Source organism: Salvelinus alpinus, chromosome 7 (genome assembly GCF_045679555.1).
Source record: "Salvelinus alpinus chromosome 7, SLU_Salpinus.1, whole genome shotgun sequence".
In the NCBI taxonomy this organism is placed as follows: domain Eukaryota; kingdom Metazoa; phylum Chordata; class Actinopteri; order Salmoniformes; family Salmonidae; genus Salvelinus; species Salvelinus alpinus.
In genome coordinates this window covers 12,227,907-12,248,224 of record NC_092092.1, presented here as the reverse complement: position 1 = coordinate 12,248,224, position 20,318 = coordinate 12,227,907, and the positions used below count along the sequence as shown (strand labels likewise).

The 20,318-nt window shown below is 41.3% G+C and overlaps 1 pseudogene; it reads right to left on the bottom strand.

Annotated features, from left to right (window-relative positions):
- Window positions 1-19,247, bottom strand: part of LOC139580291 (DNA primase large subunit-like) — a 111,796-nt pseudogene extending 92,549 nt beyond the window's left edge.
- Between the last annotated feature and the right edge of the window lie 1,071 nt (window positions 19,248-20,318).

Here is a 20,318-nt window from a genome sequence, read left to right as displayed (position 1 = left end):
AAGAGTGGGGTAACATCTCCCAGCAAGAACTGGCAAATCTGATGCAGTCCATGAGGAGGAGATGCACTGCAGTACTTAATGCAGCTAGTGGCCACACCAGATACTGACTGTTACTTTTGATTTTGACCCACACCCCCCTTTGTTCAGGGACACATTATTCCATTTCTGTTCGTCACATGTCTGTGGAACTTGTTCAGTTTATGTCTCAGTTGTTGAATCTTATGTTCATACAAATATTTACACGTTCATTTTGCTGAAAATAAACGCAGTTGACAGTGAGGACGTTTCTTTTTTTGCTGAGTTCATATATAAAAAGACAGCAAGGGACTGTGTAACTAGCACCCGTTGCCTCTCTCAGCCATTTCTGACTGAAAAGTGATGTGAGTGTTTATACACACTCACAGCAAGTCTAAGCCAGGCACAATTAAATCAGTAGCGGTTTGAAATCCCTCTAGTCGTTTGTCTTAATTACTTCAGCAGTTTGCTTTTAAAAAATCTGACAAGCTCAGTGTATATATGTAGTTGATTAACACATAGGATGTGTCTATATATGGAAAAATACAAGTTGCAAAATCTTGACCAACTGTTTGGTCGAAATCACAGACGACTTGGTCGACCAAGATAATATTTTTGTCGGGGACCGCCCTATTACATAGAGAGAGGTATGGTACAGAGTACATAAATAGAAAACATAAATAATGCAAGCCAAGAATAGGAAAGTAGTAATAGCGAGACAAACTTGTCTAACTTGGAAAGGAAATTGGTCACGTAGCCGAAATCTAACCAACCTGTAAAACCAAGATGCAATCTACTTCTATGTTGAATAGAAATAAATAAGTCCAGATAAACATGTGAGCCATGTTTCACACAGAGACACGTAACATGTGAGCCATGTTTCACAGAGACACGTAACATGTGAGCCAGGTTTCAAAAGTAACATTTTTATTTTTTTTATTTTATTTCACCTTTATTTAACCAGGTAGGCTAGTTGAGAACAAGTTCTCATTTGCAACTGCGACCTGGCCAAGATAAAGCATAGCAGTGTGAACAGACAACACAGAGTTACACATGGAGTAAACAATAAACAAGTCAATAACATGGTAGAAAAAAAAAGAGAATCTATATACAATGTGTGCAAAAGGCATGAGGTAGGCAATAAATCGAATAATTACAATTTAGCAGATTAACACTGGAGTGATAAATCATCAGATGATCATGTGCAAGAAGAGATACTGGTGTGCAAAAGAGCAGAAAAGTAAATAAATAAAAGCAGTATGGGGGGTGAGGTAGGTAAATTGGGTGGGTAGTTTACAGATGGACTATGTACAGCTGCAGCGATCGGTTAGCTGCTCGGATAGCAGATTTTTAAAGTTGTTGAGGGAGATAAAAGTCTCCAACTTCAGAGATTTTTGCAATTCGTTCCAGTCGCAGGCAGCAGAGAACTGGAAGGAAGGGCGTCCAAATGAGGTTTTGGCTTTAGGGATGATCAGTGAGATACACCAACATGCGTGCAACCCCAGTGTACTTTCCCACTCCATTCTCTAAAGTAGAACCGCCTCGTCAGACCTACAGCAGGCCCGCCATCAGACCATACAGTACTGCCTGCACACTTCACAGACCACTTCACTTGGGTACACCCACATACTCCATGCAACCATACAGCACAAACTATACTACACAAAGTAAGAGGACCGATTCACTAAACCCAATTACCAAAGGTCATGAGTTAAGGATTGTAGAACCACTCATCTTTCTTTTATTTATTGTCAATACTGACACTCATCGTTATCATGGAGCTGAGGAGAATATTCACAACCTTTCAACAGAATTATCAAATCTCAGACAGAACCAGAACAGTAGGAGAACTACTTATTGGGATAACTAATGGAAAATGTCTCTACGGCGTGACATGATAGCTGCTCGGTGTTCTGGCATGAAGTCCCTCCATGATGTTGGTCCCATGCCAATAAACCAGGGGAGGTTTCATAAGGGGCTGTGGATTCCAAAATAAAAGCATAGTCTCATAAACAAAATCATCAGTCCTATATTATTCACCTGCTACATAATCATGCCATGCATTGCACAAAAAACAGCACTATTTGTATTATTTCTGTTCTCCCCGATATAGACTCATGGAAAGTTAAACAGTAACAGACTATTATATTTTATTATTTGTTAAACAAAAGCTCTTTCTCTGAGCAATTGTATTATAACAATATTTTTTTGAGCATACAATATAGCTCAGTATTTATTCTCTATATACATACATACATACACACACACACACAGTGCATTCTGAAAGTATTCAGACCCCTTGACTTTTTCCACATGTTGTTACGTTACAGCCTTACTCTAAAATGGATCAAATAAATAGTTTTCCTCATCTTTCTACACACAATACCCCAGAATGACAAAGCAAAAACAGGTTTTTAGAAATGTTTGCAAATGTATTTAAAGTAAAATACAAATAATTCCTTATTTACATAACTATTCAGACCCTTTCTTATGAAGCCACTTGTGGTAAATTCAATTGATTGGACATGATTTGGAAAGGCACACACTTGTTTATATAAGGTCCCACAGTTGACAGTACATGTCAGAGCAAAAACCAAGCCATGAGGTCGAAGGAATTGTCCGTAGAGCTCCGAGACAGGATTATGTTGAGGCGTAGATCTGGGGATGGATACCAAAACATGTCTGCAACATTGAAGGTCCCCAAGAACAAAATGGCCTCCATCATTCTTAAATGGAAGAAGTTTGAAACCACCAAGACTCTTCCTAGAGCTGGCTGCCCGGCCAAACTGAGCAATAGGGGGAGAAGGGCCTTGGTCAGGGAGGTGAACAAGAGCCTGATGGTCACTGACAGAGCTCCAGAGTTTGTCTTTGGAGATGGGAGAACCCTACAGAAAAAATACCATCTCTGCAGCACTCCACCAATCAAGCCTTTATGGTAGAGTGGCCAGACGGAAGCCACTCCTCAGAAAAAAGGCACATGACAGCCCGCTATGAGTTTGCCAAAAGGTACCTAAAGGACTCTCAGACCATGAAAAACAAGGTTCTCTGGGGATGTTTTTCAGTGGCAGGGACTGGGAGACTAGTCAGGATCGAGGAAAAGAGGAACTGCGCAAAGTACAGAGAGATCCTTGATGAAAACCTGCTCCAGAGCGCTCAGGACCTCACACAGGGGCAAAGGTTCACCTTCCAATAAGACAACAACCCTAAGCACACAGCCAAGGCAACGCAGGTGTGGCTTCGGGACAAGTCTCTGAATGTCCTTGAGTGGCCCAGCCAGAGCCCGGACTTGAAGCCAATCTAACATCTCTGAAGAGACCTAAAAATAACTGTGCAGCGACGTTCCCCATCCAACCTGACAGAGCTTGAAAGGATCTGCAGAGAAAATGGCAGAAACTCCCCAAATACAGGTGTGCCAAGCTTGTAGCGTCATACCCAAGAAGAATCAAGGCTGTAATCGCTGCCAAAGATGCTTCAACAAAGTTCTGATTAAATGGTCTGACCACTTACGTAAATGTGATATTTCAGTTTGTTTTTAATACGTTTGCAAAAATGCTTTGTCATGATTGGGTATTTTTTGTGTAGATTGATGTGGATTCTTAAAAAAAAAATCAATTTCAAAGTAAGACTAACATATTAAAATGTAGAAAAAGTCAAGGGGTCTGAATACTTTTCGAATGCACTGTACATACATACTTAGTATAACAAACATTAAGAACCCCTTCCTATAATATTATTCTATATACAGTACTAGTCAAAAGTTTGGACACACCTACTCATTCCAGGGTTTCTTCTTTATTTTTACTATTTTTCTACATTGTAGAATAAAAGACATCAAAACTATGAAATAACATATGGAAACATGTAGTAACCAAAAAAAAGTGTTAAACAAATCAATATATACTTAGCCACCCTTTGCCTTGATGACAGCGTTGCACACTCTTGGCACACTCAACAAGCTTCACCTGGAATGCTTTTCCAACAGTCTTGAAGGAGTCCCCACATATGCTGAGTACTTGTTGGATGCTTTTCCTTCACTCTGCGGTCCAACTCATCCCAAACCATCTCAATTGGGTTGAGGTCGGGTGATTGTGGAGGCCAGGTCATCTGATTCAGCACTCCACTCTCCTTCTTGGTCAAATATGCCTTACACAGCTTGGAGGTGTGTTGAGTCGTTGATAGACCCACTAAGCACAAACCAGATGGGATGGTGTATCACTGCAGAATGCTGTGGTAGCCATGCTGGTTAAGTGTGCCTTGAATTCTAAATTAATCACTGACAGTGTCACCTGCAAAGCACCATCACACCTCCATGCTTAACGGTTGGAACCACAAATGCGGATATCATCTGTTCACCTGCTCTGCGTCTCACAAAGACATGGCGGTTGTATCCAAAAAATTAGGACTCAGACCAAAGGACAGATTTCCACCGGTCTAATGTCCATTGCTCGTGTTTCTTGGCCCAAGCAAGTCTCTTCTTATTATTGGTGTCCTTTAGTAGTGGTTTCTTTGCAGCAATTCGACCATGAAGGCCTGATTCACGCAGTCTCCTCTGAACAGTTTATGTTGAGACGTGTCTGTTACTTGAACTCTGTGAAGCTTTTATTTGGCCTGCAATTTCTGAGGCTGGTAATTAATGAACTTATCCTCTGCAGCAGAGGTAACACTGGGTCTTCCTTTCCTGTGGTGGTCCTCATGAGAGCCAGTTTCATCATGGCGCTTGATGGTTTTTGCAACTGTACTTGAAGAAACTTTCAAAGTTCTTGAAATTTTCCAGATTCACTGACCTTCATGTCTAAAAGTAACGATGGACTGTCATTTCTCTTTGCTTATTTGAGCTGTTCTTGCCATAATATGCACTTGGTCTTTTACCAAATAGGGCTATCTCCTGTACACCACCCCTACCTTGTTACAACACAACTGATTGGCTCAAACGCATTAAGAACAGAAAGAAATTCCACAAATTAACATTTAACATGGCACAGCTGTTAATTGAAATGCACTCCAGGTGATTACCTCATGAAGCTGGTTTAGAGAATGTCAAGTGTGCAAAACTGTAACCAAGGCAAAGGGTGGCTACTTTGAAGAATCTCAAATATAAAATCTATTTTGATTTCGTAACACTTTTTTGGTTACTACATGATTCCATATGTGTTATTTAATAGTTGTGATGTCTTCAATATTATTCTACAATATAGAAAATAGTAAAAATAAAGAAACCCTGGAACGAGTAGGTGTGTCCAAACTTTTGACTGGTACTGTATATATACACACTACTGTTCAAGCATTTGGGGTCACTTAGACATTTCCTTGTTTTTGAAAGAAAAGCACATTTTTTGTCCATTAAAATAACATCAAATTGATCAGAAATACAGTGTAGACATTATCAATGTTGTAAATGACTACAGTGCCTTGCAAAAGTATTCATTCCCTTGGCGTTTTTCCTATTTTGTTGTACTACAACCTGTAATTTAAATTGATTTTTATTTGGATTTCATGGAATGGACATACACGAAATAGTACAAATTGGTGAAGTGAAATTTAAAAAAAGAACTTGTTAAAATAATAATATATATAATTAAAATGGAAAAGTGGTGCGTGCATATGTATTCACCCCATTTGCTATGAAGCCCCTAAATAAGATCTGGGGCAACCAATTACCTTCAGAAGTCACATAATTAGTTAAATAAAGTCCACCTGTGTGCAATCTAAGTGTCACATGATCTCAGTATATATATATATATATATACACACACCTGTTCTGAAAGTCCCTAGTCTTCAACACTACTAAGCACGGAACACCACCAAGCAAGCGGCACCATGAAGACCAAGGAGCTCTCCATACAGGTCAGGGACAAAGTTGTGGAGAAGTACAGATCAGTGTTGGGTTATAAAAAAATATCTGAAACTTTTAACATCCCACAGAGCACCATTAAATCCATTACTAAAAAATGGAAAGAATATGCCACCACAACAAACCTACCAAGAGAGGGCCACCCACCAAAAACCAGACAAGGAGGGCTTTAATCAGAGAGGCAACAAAGAGAACAAAGATAACCCTGAAGGAGCTGCAAAGCTCCACAGCGGAGATTGGAGTATCTGTCCATATGACGACTTTAAATTGTATACTCCACAGAGCTGGGCTAATAGAAGAGTGGCTAGAAAAAGCCATTGCTTAAAGAAAAAAATAAGCAAACACATTTGGTGTTCACCAAAAGGCATGTGGGAGACTCCCCAAACATATGGAAGACGGTACTCTGGTGAGATGAGACTAAAATTGAGCTTTTTGGTCATCAAGGAAAACACTATGTCTGTCAAAAACCCAACACCTCTCATCACCAAGAGAACACCATCCCCACAGTGAAGCATGGTGGTGACAACATCATGCTGTGGGGATGTTTTTCCATCGGCAGGGACTGGGAAACATTTCAAAATTGAAGGAATGATGGATGGCGCTAAATACAGGGAAATTCTTGAGGGACACCTGTTTCAGTCTTCCAGAGATTTGAGACTGGGACGGAGGTTCGCCATCAGCAGGGCAATAACCCTAAGCATACTGCTGAAGCAACACTCGAGTGGTTTAAGGGGAAACATTTAAATGTCTTGGAAGGGCCTAGTCAAAGCCCAGACCTCAATCCAATTGAGAATCTGTTGTATTAATTAAAGATTGCAGTACACCAGCGGAACCCATCCAATTTGAAGGAGCTGGAGCAGTTTTGCCTTGAATGGGCAACAATCCCAGGGGCTAGATGTGCCAAGCTTATAGAGACATACCCCAAGAGACTTGCAGCTGTAATTGCTGCAAAAGATGGCTCTAAAAAGTATTGACTTTGTGGGGGTGAATAGTTAAGTACACTCAAGTTCTGTTTTTTTTGTCTTCTTGTTTGTTTCACAAAATATATTTTGCATCTTCAAAGTGGTAGGCATGTTGTGTAAATCAAATGATACAAACCCCGAAAAAATCTATTTTAATTCGAAGTTGTAAGGCGACAAGATAGGAAAAATGCCAAGGGGGGTGCAAGCCACTGTATTGTAGCTGGAAATGGAATATCTACATAGGTGTACAGAGGCCCATTATCAGTAACCATCACACCAGTCACAATGTCAACAGTGTAGAGGTGACTACGGGATGCTGGCCTTCTAGGCAGAGTTGCAAAGAAAAAGCCATATCTCAGACTGGCCAATAAAAATAAAAGATTAAGATGGGCAAAAGAACACAGACACTGGACAGAGGAACTCTGCCTAGAAGGCCAGCATCCCGGAGTCGCCTCTTCACTGTTGCCGTTGAGATGTGTTTTGTGGGTACTACTATACGATCTCCCGGGTGGCGCAGTGGTCTAGGGCACTGCATCGCAGTGCTAGCTGCGCCACCAGATACTCTGGGTTCGCGCCCAGGCTGGGCTGGGTTCGCGCCCAGGCTCTGTCGCAGCCGGCCGCAACCGGGAGATCCGTGGGGCGACGCACAATTGGCATAGCGTCATCCGGGTTAGGGAGGGTTTGGCCGGTAGGGAGGGTTTGACCGGTAGGGATATCCTTGTCTCAGTATGTAAAAAAAAAAAATTTAAAATTAAAAATATAATAAAATAAAATGTAATAAAATGTATGCACTCTACTGTAAGTCGCTCTGGATAAGAGCGTCTGCTAAATGACTAAAATGTAAAAAATGTAAAATGTATTTAATGAAGCTGCCAGTTGAAGACTTGAGGCGTCTGTTTCTCAAACTAGACCATCTAATGTACTTGTCCTCTGGCCCAGTTGTGCACTGGGGCCTCCCACTCTTTCTATTCTGGTTAGAGCCAGTTTGCGCTGTTCTGTGAAGGGAGTAGTACACAGCGTTGTACGGGATCTTCAGTTTCTTGGCAATTTCTCACATGGAATAGCCTTCATTTCTCAAAACAAGAATAGACTGATGAGTTTCAGAATCAAGTTCTTTGTTTCTGGCCATGTTGAGCCTGTAATCGAACCCACAAACGCTGATGCTCCAGAAACTCAACTAGTCTAAAGAAGTCCACTTTTATTGCTTCTTTACTCAGTACAACAGTTTTCAGCTGTGCTAACAATTGCAGAAGGGTTTTCTAATGATCAATAAGCCTTTTAAAATTATAACTTGGATTAGCTAACACAACGTGCCATTGGAACACAGGAGTGATGGTTGCTGATAATGGGCCTCTTTACGCCTATGTAGATATTCCATTAAAAATGAATCTGTTTCCAGCTACAATAGTCATTTACAACATTATCAATGTCCACACTGTATTTCTGATCAATTTGATGTTATTTTAATGGACAAAAAAAAGGTTTTCTTTCAAAAACAAGGAAATGTCTAAGTGACCCCAAACTTTTGAACGGTAGTGTATATACTTTTTGACAGTATCTAAAGACCCCACTACCTGCTCTAAGCACAGACTGTCTTTAATTACTACAGCCCAACCTACACAAGTACTGCATGATGTATCGTAAAGCAAAGAAGCTTACTGGTAACACATTTGACAGGTGTTTATATTTCTCATTGTTTATATTCTTGATAGCCTATATAAAGTGTTGTATATCACCAGAGCTCAGATCGACACGATCAACACTAAACACATGTTGGTGTAAGTAATCATGTCAATTTCCCATTTAATAAACCATCTCTCACAGAAGTCCCTGGTGCATTTTCATTACCGCAACAGCAAATATTTTTTCCAAGGGAAACTTCCAAATGGCCAAATAGGTCCTACTATACCTGTAGCCTACACAAGGAGCCCAATAAACAATTCTGTAATGATATAGGCCAAGGATAATGGGGCTCCAACAAAGAGGCCTAGGCCAATCTTTGGGAGAAAAGCCTTGCGATCTAGCCTATAACACAGTGCTTCTGCTTTCTCAAAATGCCAACCTTAGAACATCTCTCTAATCCCAGCCTGGTTTTAATCTCAGCCTGGTCCGTGGAGGGGGAGGATGGAGGCTTGCAGGAATGATCTAGAACTCCTACACAAGTGTATGTTGTCTCAGCCGGGCCTCAAGAAACCATCATCTTTCCCACCTACTCCCGTCAACGGTCTGAAAAAGCAATCCAGTCCCACTGCCTTCCAATCTCTCACACAACCACCTCATCCCAACACACACACACCATCATCTCATCAGACATCCCACTCATTGCTCACTGACATCCATGCAGGTAATTACTCTATTGCAGGCAAATGACAATGAGCTGCAGACATCTTAGATTGCCTTGTTTAAGTATGTATGACTGATCGGACTGTCTGACCAATGGACCTTGACAATGGAATTCATAGTTCTTGTCAGGGCTGGGGGCTTTAATGCTGGTGCTTTCCAAAGACGTGCTAGTTTGATATGGCCTGTCTTACAACATAACAGCTAAACGCATGAATGGTCATTTAACCAAAGCACGCCGACCATTATCTTCTAATATACTATGTTAAATATGCATTTCATTCATAAACTGCTTATATTTACTGAACCAAAGCTTTTATTCAGAGTCATGTTCTACTATTCAGAGAAGGCATTGGCATTTCAATGTGCTCCATAACACAGGGCTTTGGTAGATATCCACTCAGAGACATTTGAGATCCCTTTTTCCCTGTGAGCTAGTGTGATAATGGCATTGTGAGACCTACACATGCACAGTTTAATTTACTGCGTTATTCCTATTGATTTTGGTATCATTGTTAGAGCCCTCCTTCACCTGCAGAGAAGGAATAGCCACCAGTAAATATGGCCTGCAGAGAAGGAATAGCCCCCAGTAAATGTGAACTGCAGAGAAGAAATAGCCCCCAGTAAATATGACCTGCAGAGAAGAAATATCCCCCAGTAAATATGGCCTGCAGAGAAGGAATAGCCCCCAGTAAATATGGCCTGCAGAGAAGGAATAGCCCCCAGTAAATATGGCCTGCAGAGAAGGAATAGCCCCCAGTAAATATGACCTGCAGAGAAGAAATATCCCCCAGTAAATATGACCTGCAGAGAAGGAATTGCCCCCAGTAAATATGGCCTGCAGAGAAGGAATAGCCCCCAGTAAATATGGCCTGCAGAGAAGGAATAGCCCCCAGTAAATATGGCCTGCAGAGAAGGAATAGCCCCCAGTAAATATGACCTGCAGAGAAGAAATAGCCCCCGGTAAATATGACCTGCAGAGAAGGAATACCTCCCAGTAAATATGGTCTGCAGAGAAGGAATTGCCCCCAATAATCAATTGATTGAGAATACTAAACATATCCCTCCCTCTCTTCTCCATGGATGAAATACTTCTAATGAGGGGCAAAATAATCCCTACTAATTACGAGTATGAAGGATAATATGAAGTTACCTCCATGAAGTCCTATAGGAACAATTTGTGTCAGGCTGGGAAAGTTGTAATGTTAACACGTTTAAACCCATGCCATAGTCCTCAAATTACATACAGGTTACATGCCATGTAGTAGTTCTTTCACACGGTTTCCCATTATTTGGCATTAAAAAAGAAAACTGAGGTCTACAAAAATCTCCCTACCGCGAGTGCTTTGGACAGTCTTATTCGGAAGTCGTTGAGACCGATGGTGACAATGTCCTTGTGAGGGATATAGACATAACCCCCCTTCAGGTACACCTTCCTGGTTCTCACCAGATCCAATGCATCTTGGAAAGGGACCTTGAGAAAAAAACAGGAAAGGGGGTGTGAGGTTATACATTCAACACAACTTGCGCATTCAAATATTTTGCCTCCCAATAGAATATTTGTTCTTTTTAAACTGGGATGCACTTAAATGTCCTCTAATAGAATGTTGTCATGTTTGTAGAAAATAATACCAAAAAAATGTATAACTCATTTTGTAGAAGTCTTGGTCTTCAAGCGTGATCGTGCTGACAGCAAAGCTTGAGTTAATGAATTTGTCCATCAGGTTCTTCTTCTCAACACTCATCAGACATTAGAAAAAAGGTGGTAGAAAGTGACAGAAAGACACATATTGACACTTGACTGTATAGCTAACAATGTAATGTTGTTGCATTCTCAGGAGTGAGATGAAGACTGTACAGTACACTTGGCCATCAATCGTGTCCTCTTAGGCCTAAACAAATGAAAGACAGTGTGTCCCCAGTCTGTCGATGATCTACAATGTCTGACTGGTATGTGTCCCCGGTCTGTCGATGACCTATCTGACTGGTATGTGTCTAAATCAATAAAGTAAGGTGTAAACACATGGTAAGGTGAGTGAATGTGGTAAGCTGGGTCATATTCATTAGTCCCTCCCGGTTTCAGTCAGTTTTGACCATTGTGGGATATCTTACACTGAAGACCCAGAATGCATCAGAGCCTTTATAGTCACAGAGCATCAGGTGTTAACACTAATTAGAGGTAAACACAGTTAACCTTGAAAGGGTAGACAGTTAGAACCCTGCCGCCCATCTCCAAGTCAAAACCGTTAACAAAGAACGGCTGCCAGCTATGTAGAACCTGCGGCCATAACAAACGCTTCACCACCTGCCACTCAAATAATTCTATCCAGGGACTGTTTGGGAAAATGTTTTACCTATCTCCTTCTGGGCATGCAGGTGATCAACACCTTTTCCTGGCCTTTCACAGTGCAAAAATCTATTTTAGTTGACAACTAACCGGCAAGAGTAATTGGGGTGGGTGGAGGTCACCTCCCTCGTTGCCATATTGCATTACTAAAAACAGTGTTCACTCAATGGTCCTGTCAAATAAAACGAGAAGGAAAATGTTCTATACACTACTGTAAATTCATCCCATTCAAGTTCAATTGATTTATCTTTTACAAGTATTAATTTATCGCAATTAGCTGCAACAAATCTTATGAAATGCACCTTTGAAGTAAAATAATAAGATTACACTTCAAACAGACCCATTGCAAAAACAACCCCCCTCACAGCAGACATTTTCAGACAGGTATACTATTGCGAGCTGACAGCACCATCTGCTGGCAGGTCTGTAACAATACCATAAATATAGAATGTCCAAACAGCGCCATGACCAGGAGTGTATTCATTATTCGGATTCTGTTGCAAAACGTTTTGTTCTGTTGCAAAACGTTTTGCTTCAGAAACGGTTTACTCCAAACGAAATCCAGAGTTTATATTGGACTAATGAATATATACCCCGATTTACTGAGAATTTACACTTAGCAAAGTTTACACCTGTTACTTTTTAAATGTTTTTGAATAGAAATCAAATCAATTTTGCATCAGCGCAAACACTTGTTGCATTCACCGATCGACGACATAGATGAACCAATTACTTGGTTTTGCCAATTCCCGTCATTAAATTGGTGTCAGAGGTGTTTTGCTCACATTTGCGAGTACAATGTGTATTTCCCTCCCAACAACAATATAAAGACTCCCCGTATCATAGTGAAGATTATTGCGATGTAGAAAATCGCATTTGCATTTGGAAAGCAGGTCATTGAAACGATAACTGAAAAGGTAAATCTCTTGCTGGATAAACCACCGTCTGAGATGTTCTCTATAAGATTTTTTTTTAAATGAACATTGTTTGTTCAATTTACAAAATAAGGGCCCGATTCTGACATAGGAATGTATGGCTTTCGTACGCACTTCTCAGTATTTGGTATTCAGACTTACCTTATTCAGTCGCGTAACGCGCTCTGCAGGTGTGGCTAAATGCACGCTCTTAAAAATTAATAAATTTCATTCAACCCGCTGAAAACCCTCCTACTTGCTGGACAACATATTTTCTCGTGGAGTTTTCATTCAATGGGGTTTTCAGAACATTTAACTTAAGCCATCCCTTTAAATACGGTGTACCTTTTGACGACAATAGAATTTAGTAAGAGAAGGGTTCCGAGTTTTAGGGATCAATGAAAGACCTGACGAAGATCCGCACGTAGAAAGAAAATGGTGGTTTGATTCATTCTGAAAATTGCCACATTCAGTTCTTCAACCCATGGTAATGTTGGAAGATTAGTGTACATATAATTACAATAGGGAGAACAGTGTACAATAGTAGGCTGGCTATACCCTCCGTCTATTGCCTGCACTAACCAGGGAGCTGTGTGATGACACGGTCAAGTATTGCGCTACTCCGCTCCACAAGGATTTAATTAGCCTACATGTCTTTTTTCTAAATATATTATCAAGTGTTAGTAATAATCCTCAGCAACAACCACACTGCCATGACTGAATTTATAGAGGAAGCAAATTAAGTAGTAATATTGAATAGTATTGTAGGCTATACCAACTGAAGGGAACCAACAGTAAATTGGCAGCTGAGTATATTGTAACGACCCGGTATTGTGTTCTGTGTTTGTGGGTGTGTTATGGTTCTCATGGCTACTAGCAGGGGTTAAATATGTCAGGAGTATGATGGGTAATCCCGCGGGATTTGGAAATGCATAAATAGGGATTACTGTATCATCTTTCTTTTCTTTCTGTTCGGGGCCTTGATCTGTTCCTTTGAGAGTGACCCTTAACTCGACAGTGTAACATTGTGTATGTTCGGCATTTAGCGGCGTGGGCTGTGGCCGGAACAATAGCCCAGTTTAGGAATAAACCTGTGTTCTGACCTGCACACCTAGAGTCCGTCTCTTTTCCCTTTATGACCCAGCCGGGTCATTACAATATGTAGTTACTCTGCCTACTGACGGTCGATACTGATAGTGGCTAATAACAAGATAGAAATAGCATACAGAAAGTCTGGGTAGCCTATAATTAAGATGTTAACGAGTTCCCATCACTGGAAGTTAAAAGCCTGTACAATTTCAATTCTACATAATGGCACAACATTTCATAAACATTCATGTGGGAAAGATATGCTTCAGTTTGCTGCCATATGACTGGTTACACATTTGTCTCAACCATAAGGTAAAATAGATGTAAAACAAGTGTCATTTATATTTACAATTCCCTTATCCAAACAGATGACTCATTTACCTAGCTCTTATCAAGTTGTAAATTACAGTGTAAAGAGAATGGTGTTATTTCTATTGGAACAAAAATAAGTAGATGCTTTTTCCACTTGGAACCGGTAGGTTCGCTAGACCTTATTCCTGGTTTGCTCGTAGGCCTTATTCCAGGTTTGCTCACGCGTAAAGGTGGTGGAATTATCAGGGAATTAAGTCAAGGTCAGAATACAGCTCCGCCACACCTTCATTTATTAGATCTCCACCCCAAACAAATAGTGGATGAATATCATGCCATTCTCATGCTTCAATTCGAAGTCAGAATTGGCCCCTAAGAGAATTACTTGTTATTCTGTCACTAATAATTTGGTACAAGCCTATTTGGAGAAAGGGACATGACATGTTTATTGAAAAGGCTGTCAGTTACATTTGGCGGTATGCAAGCCGGAGAACGAAGTGGGAGATGTGGTCCTTTCATCGCTTCTCATATTCACTGGGCCCAATTTGAAACTTCCGGTCATCTTTAGCGGGCTTTAAAATAAAGAATCTCAACATCCCAAAAGAAACCATTACAATATGAAGCTCTTACTTACCACCAGCAATTCAACCGTGTTTTCAATTTACCTTTGATGAAAGATTTAAAGTCAATACACAATATGAATATCTTCTTTAGGTACTTATTATGGAATTCTGAATGTTTCGATTTGAATTATATTGATCGCCATTTTGTACTCACAGCCTCTATTTTGTAAGGAAAGTTCCAATTGGAGAACTGCATCCAGTTTCTTGGTATATTGTTCAGATGTTTTCACATAGCTCACTCAAAGGTTTTCAACCGTCTTCAACACTGGAATGACAAAACCAGATCAAAACCCCATGGTATGTTACCAAGGTAAATACAGATTCAGGTTGGATATTAAATGGATATTCGCCTGTAGTTTTCCTTTCCTTAGAGACCGTCAACATAGTGACAAATCTCATTTTTCAAATTTCAATAGCTCTTTAACCATAACTTCTAAAACTTTTTAAACGGGTTCTAGCTAACCCAATGGCATAGACACACATTGCACACACTTTGTTTTTGTCGAATTACATCTTGCACTATTTAAATTCTATGTTTCTAATTTCAATATCTCCTTGATTATGTGACCTACTGACCTCAAACAAGGTGCAGAATGTCCACTGACTACCCTTCTATATTTCACACCCTTTAGTTTGTCCGTTTTCATCTCACACGATTTTACATTAATTTTGTTAACTTTAGAATTCCAATAGCTCCTTGGTCATGTGACCTACTGGACTCAAACAAGGTTCAGAATGTACACTCAGTGGGCCTACACATTGCACACCCTTTAGTTTGTCCATTTTCATCTCACACGATTTTACATTAACTTTGTAAACTTTAGAATTTCAATAGCTCCTTGATCATGTGACCTACTGACTTCAAACAAGGTTCATAATGTCCACTAACTATCTTTCTATATTTCACACACTTTAGTTTGTCCATTGTCATCTCACACGATTTTACATGAATTTTGTAAACATTCTAATTTCAATAGCTCCTTGGTCATGTGACCAAGAAGGTTCAGAGTGTCCACTGACTACTCTTCTATATTTCACACTAACACGTTTTTTACATGATTTATTAAAGCTTGACTCTAGTCTGGCACTGTGAAGAGACATGAGAGGTGTAGAATAAGTGGGAGGCCTCGGCCACCGGTGAAATACCACATTGCACACCATTTAGTTTGTCCATTTTCATCTCACGTGTTTTTACATACATTTTTCAAACTTTCTCATTTCAATAGCTTCTTGGTCATGTGACCTACTGACTTCAAACACTGTTCAGAATGTTCATTGACTACCCTTCTATGTTGCAAACCATTTAGTTAGTCCGTTTTCATCTCACATGATTTTACATGAATTTTGTAAACTTTACAATTTCAACAGCTCCTTGGTCATGTGACCTACTGACTTCAAACGAGGTTCAGAATGTGCACTCAGTGGGCCTACACATTGCACACCCTTTAGTTTGTCCATTTTCATCTCACACGATTTTACATTAATTTTGTAACATTCTAATTTCAATAGCTCTTTTGGTTATGTGACCTACTGGACTCAAAGAAGGTTCAGAGTGTCCACTGACTACTCTTCTATATTTCACACTAACACGTTTTTTACATGATTTATTAAAGCTTGACTCTAGTCTGGCACTGTGAAGAGACATGAGAGGTGTAGAATAAGTGGGAGGCCTCGGCCACCGGTGAAATACCACTACTCTTCTCGTTTTTCGCGCCAGGTGTGACCCGCTCCGGGGACAGTGGCAGGTGGGGATTTTGACTGTGGTGTTACACCTGTCAAACGGTAACGCAGGTGTCCTAAGGCGAGCTTATGGAGGACAGAAACTTCCAGTGGAGCAGAAGGGCAAAAGCTCGCTTGAACTTGATTTTCTATATGAATACAGACCGTGAAAGCAGGGCCTCACGATCCTACTGAATTTTTGGCTTTTAAGCAGGAGGTGTCAGAAAAGTTACCACAACGATAACTGGCTTGTGGCGGCCAAGCGTTCATAGCGGCATCGCTTTTTGATCCTTTCATGTCGGCTCTTTCTATCATTGTGAAGCAGAATTCACCAAGCGTTGGATTGTTCACCCACTAATAGGGAACGTGAGCTGGGTTTAGACCGTCGTGAGACAGGTTAATTTTACCCTACTGATGATGTGTTGATGCAATAGTAATCCTGCTCAGTACGAGAGGAACCGCAGGTTCAGACATTTGGTGTATGTGCTTGGCTGAGGAGCCAATGGTGTGAAGCCACCATCTGTGGGATTATGACTGAACGCCTCTAAGTCAGAATACCCCCTAAACGTAAAGATACCGTAGTGCTGTGGATCTTCGGTTGGCCCGGGATAGCCTGCCTCTTTTGGCAGGTGAGTAGAACCGTTTGTGGCGGGGTTGGGGTGTGGCCGGATGAGTTGTCGCCTCTCTCCTGATGTGAACCGCATGTTTGTGGGGAAACTGGTGCTAAATCACTCCTAGACAAGCTGATTCTGGGTCAGGGTTTCGTACGTAACAGAGTAGCTCACTCGCTACGATCTATTGAAAGTGAGCCCTCGATCCAAGCTTTTGTCGAGGACAGAAGGCATCTTCCTCCACCATCCTCCATCTTTACTTACGGGTTACCAGGTGCACGGAGAATGGCGAGGGGCCAGAGGCCAGACACAGAGTGTGAGAGAGCCCAGGCAGGCGGGTAGAAGGCATAAGACATTGACATTGGGCTCTGGATAGGTAGGGGGCTAGGTGGTGGTCGCCCATCCGCCCAGGCCCATCCTCTGGTGGGACTGTGAATCAGGTTGGGACTCGCTGTGGAAGTCAAAAGGTCACCAGGTGCACGAGGAGACTTCCCCCAAAGTGGGGGGGGGGGGGGACTGAGAGTCCGAACAGGGGCGGCCGGACACAGGGGTTGGGGGCAGCACTCAGAAGGTGGAGGTTGGGGACTTAGTCTCTGAGCGGATAAAAGCGGGCGGGTCACCAGGTGCACAGAGCTTATTTCAGGTTACCAGGTGCACAAGGATGCCTCCATCAAAGCGGGGGGCATTCCAAGTCCAAGCAGGGGTGGCCGAACTCGGGGGTTGGGGCAGCACTCAGGCCATGGAGGTTGGAGTGCGGATTTAGTCTGTGAGCAGAAAAAAGTGGGCGGGTTACCAGGTGCACAGAGCCTGTTTCGAATTGTGTGAGATGAAAATGGACAATGTGCAATGTGTAGGCCCACTGAGTGGAAAAGCTTGGCCTTTCTAGGGAGTTTTTCCTAGCCACCGTGCTTCTACACCTGCATTACTAGCTGTTTGGGGTTTTAGGCTGGGTGTCTGTACAGCACTTCGAGATATTAGCTGATGTACGAAGGGCTATATAAAATAAAATTGATTGATTGATTGATTGAGTGTACATTCTGAACCTTGTTTGAAGTCAGTAGGTCACATGACCAAGGAGCTATTGAAATCTTAAATTTTGGAAAATGTATGTAAAATCTTGTGAGATGAAAAGGGATAAACTAAAGTGTGTGCAATATAGAAGGGTAGTGTTATGCTGGTGAATGAGGACCCAAAAGCGACTTAATAGAAACAGAGTCTTTATTCCAGTCTTAAACAAAAACCGATACTCCTGGATATTATCTAGGTAAATCCAAAACAGGAAAACTGAAATCCTCTCGTCAGTAGAGAGGAACGACTGGAGACGCGGCCACAGACTGCAGGTCGCTTCGGGAAGGCACAGGCCGTAGCTGACATAGACACCTGCTCACACGCAGCATCTGAAGAAGGCAAAAACACGACAGGGCGGAACAAGGACACAGAACAGCAAACATCAAACAAGGATCCGACAAGGACAGAAGCGGAAAACAGAGGGAGAAATAGGGACTCTAATCAGAGGGCAAAATAGGGGACAGGTGTGAAAGAGTAAATGAGGTAGTTAGGAGAATGAGGAACAGCTGGGAGCAGGAACGGAACGATAGAGAGAGAGAGCGAGAGAGGGAGAGAGGGAGGGAGAGAGAGGGATAGAAAGAGGGAAAGAACCTAATAAGACCAGCAGAGGGAAACGAATAGAAGGGAAGCACAGGGACAAGACATGATAATCAATGACAAAACATGACAGGTAGTCAGTGGACATTCTGCACCTTGTTTGAGGTCAGTAGGTCACATGACCAAGAAGCTGTTGATATGTGAAAGTTTGAAAAATTAATTTAAAAACGTGTGAGATGAAAATGGACAAACTAAAGGGTGTGCAATGTGTAGGCCCACTGAGTGGACATTCTGAACCTTGTTTGAGGTCAGTAGGTCACATGACCAAGGAGCTATTGAAATTTGAATGTAAAAAAAAGTTTGTTCTGTGTTTACGCTCTAACTAATTCAACGAGGAAAACAAAATGCTGCTCACATTTCCACATGTTTATTAGCTTTGCAAAGCAAACTAATGTCCAAATCGTGAAAATAAGACCTGTGCTACGTTGTGCCCAATTTTTCCAACATCGTGACACTTATTTTGGAGTCTTTGAAGGTTTGAAAGCGCGAATATCCATTGAATATCCATTGAATATCCAACATGAAACTGTCTTTACCTCGGTTGTAATGTTATGTATATAAAGGTGACACTATCAGACAAATGTTATGTATACAGTCAGTAACAATACACGTTTAAACCAGCAGTAAGTAACTGAAGCTAGCTAGACAACTTACATTTCAGCCTTTCCACAGAGAAGGTCTGAAACTCGGAGATAGGAATGTTTTTGATGGGAGGCTGACCATAGAACTGAAGACAATGTCTATACAGCTGCTCAGTCTGAGAGTTGCCAATCAGTTCATTTCTTCTGCTGCCGAACTGCATGGTTCCTGAAGATGAGGCAATGCATCTCAAATATCATTAATATGATCTAGCTAACAAAATGATCTTCTTGGCTATTAAGTAAGAGAGCCTCTATGACAGTTGATCAAAATAAAAACAAACACTGCCTTCATAACATTGACTGGCTGGCGTTAGCAAGCTACTGGTAACTACTTGTGCAATATGAACAGGTTTTAGGTTTATATTTCAGATTTCACAAGTTAAACAATTCCAACAACTTACCGGTATCTCGCTATACCAGTGGTGATTTTAGCATGTAAATCTTGGTGGGGGAAAAAAAAAAGAAGTGGGATGCATGCCAGCAAAGCCACTACACAACACAACACTAAACAAAACATTAATTGCACTATAACTGTGACAAACGGTGCCCACAAACTGTTAGGGCCTACATAAAGCTGTCCCAAGACCTTACCACTGTTACACCTGGCTATCAGCGGAGACTTGTCTGGCAGCGAAACAGTTCATTCAGCCTCATTTACTACCTTTAAAAAAAAACAAAGCTGATATGGCTGACTTGCTTAAACTAATGTGGTTTCTACTGACAATTGAGATGTACAAACTATGGCATAAGGGGGACGACAAGCGGATAAGAGGCAATCTGTCATTTCAATTAAGACATTAATTAGCGAGCTAGGACAGACGTAGTCAATATAGCTACTGGAAGGTGGCACGGCGGTCCTTCGTGGGCAAATTTTTGTAATCAAACTTTGTCATCAAAGTCTGGCATTCTCTGTATTTATAGTGCTTTCAAGACAACTGGGAACTCAACAACAAAAAAAGTTGAATCATGATGACGTCAGTGATTTTCAGGACATAGCTCCAGAAAGAAGCCCGAGTTCCCGATATACAATTCAGAGTTGGATGAAAGTTAACAGTTGTTTTGAGCGCCGCACAAATCATGCTTCATTGACAACATGGCCAATGTTGAATGTTTATCATTTTAAACTAGGAAAAGAGACCCTTAATCTTAGACTTGGGACCACACAGCCACTCCACTGAACAGCAGAGTAGTGATTGCTTTGCAATGCTTGCAATTAGCCACTGATTCTTTCC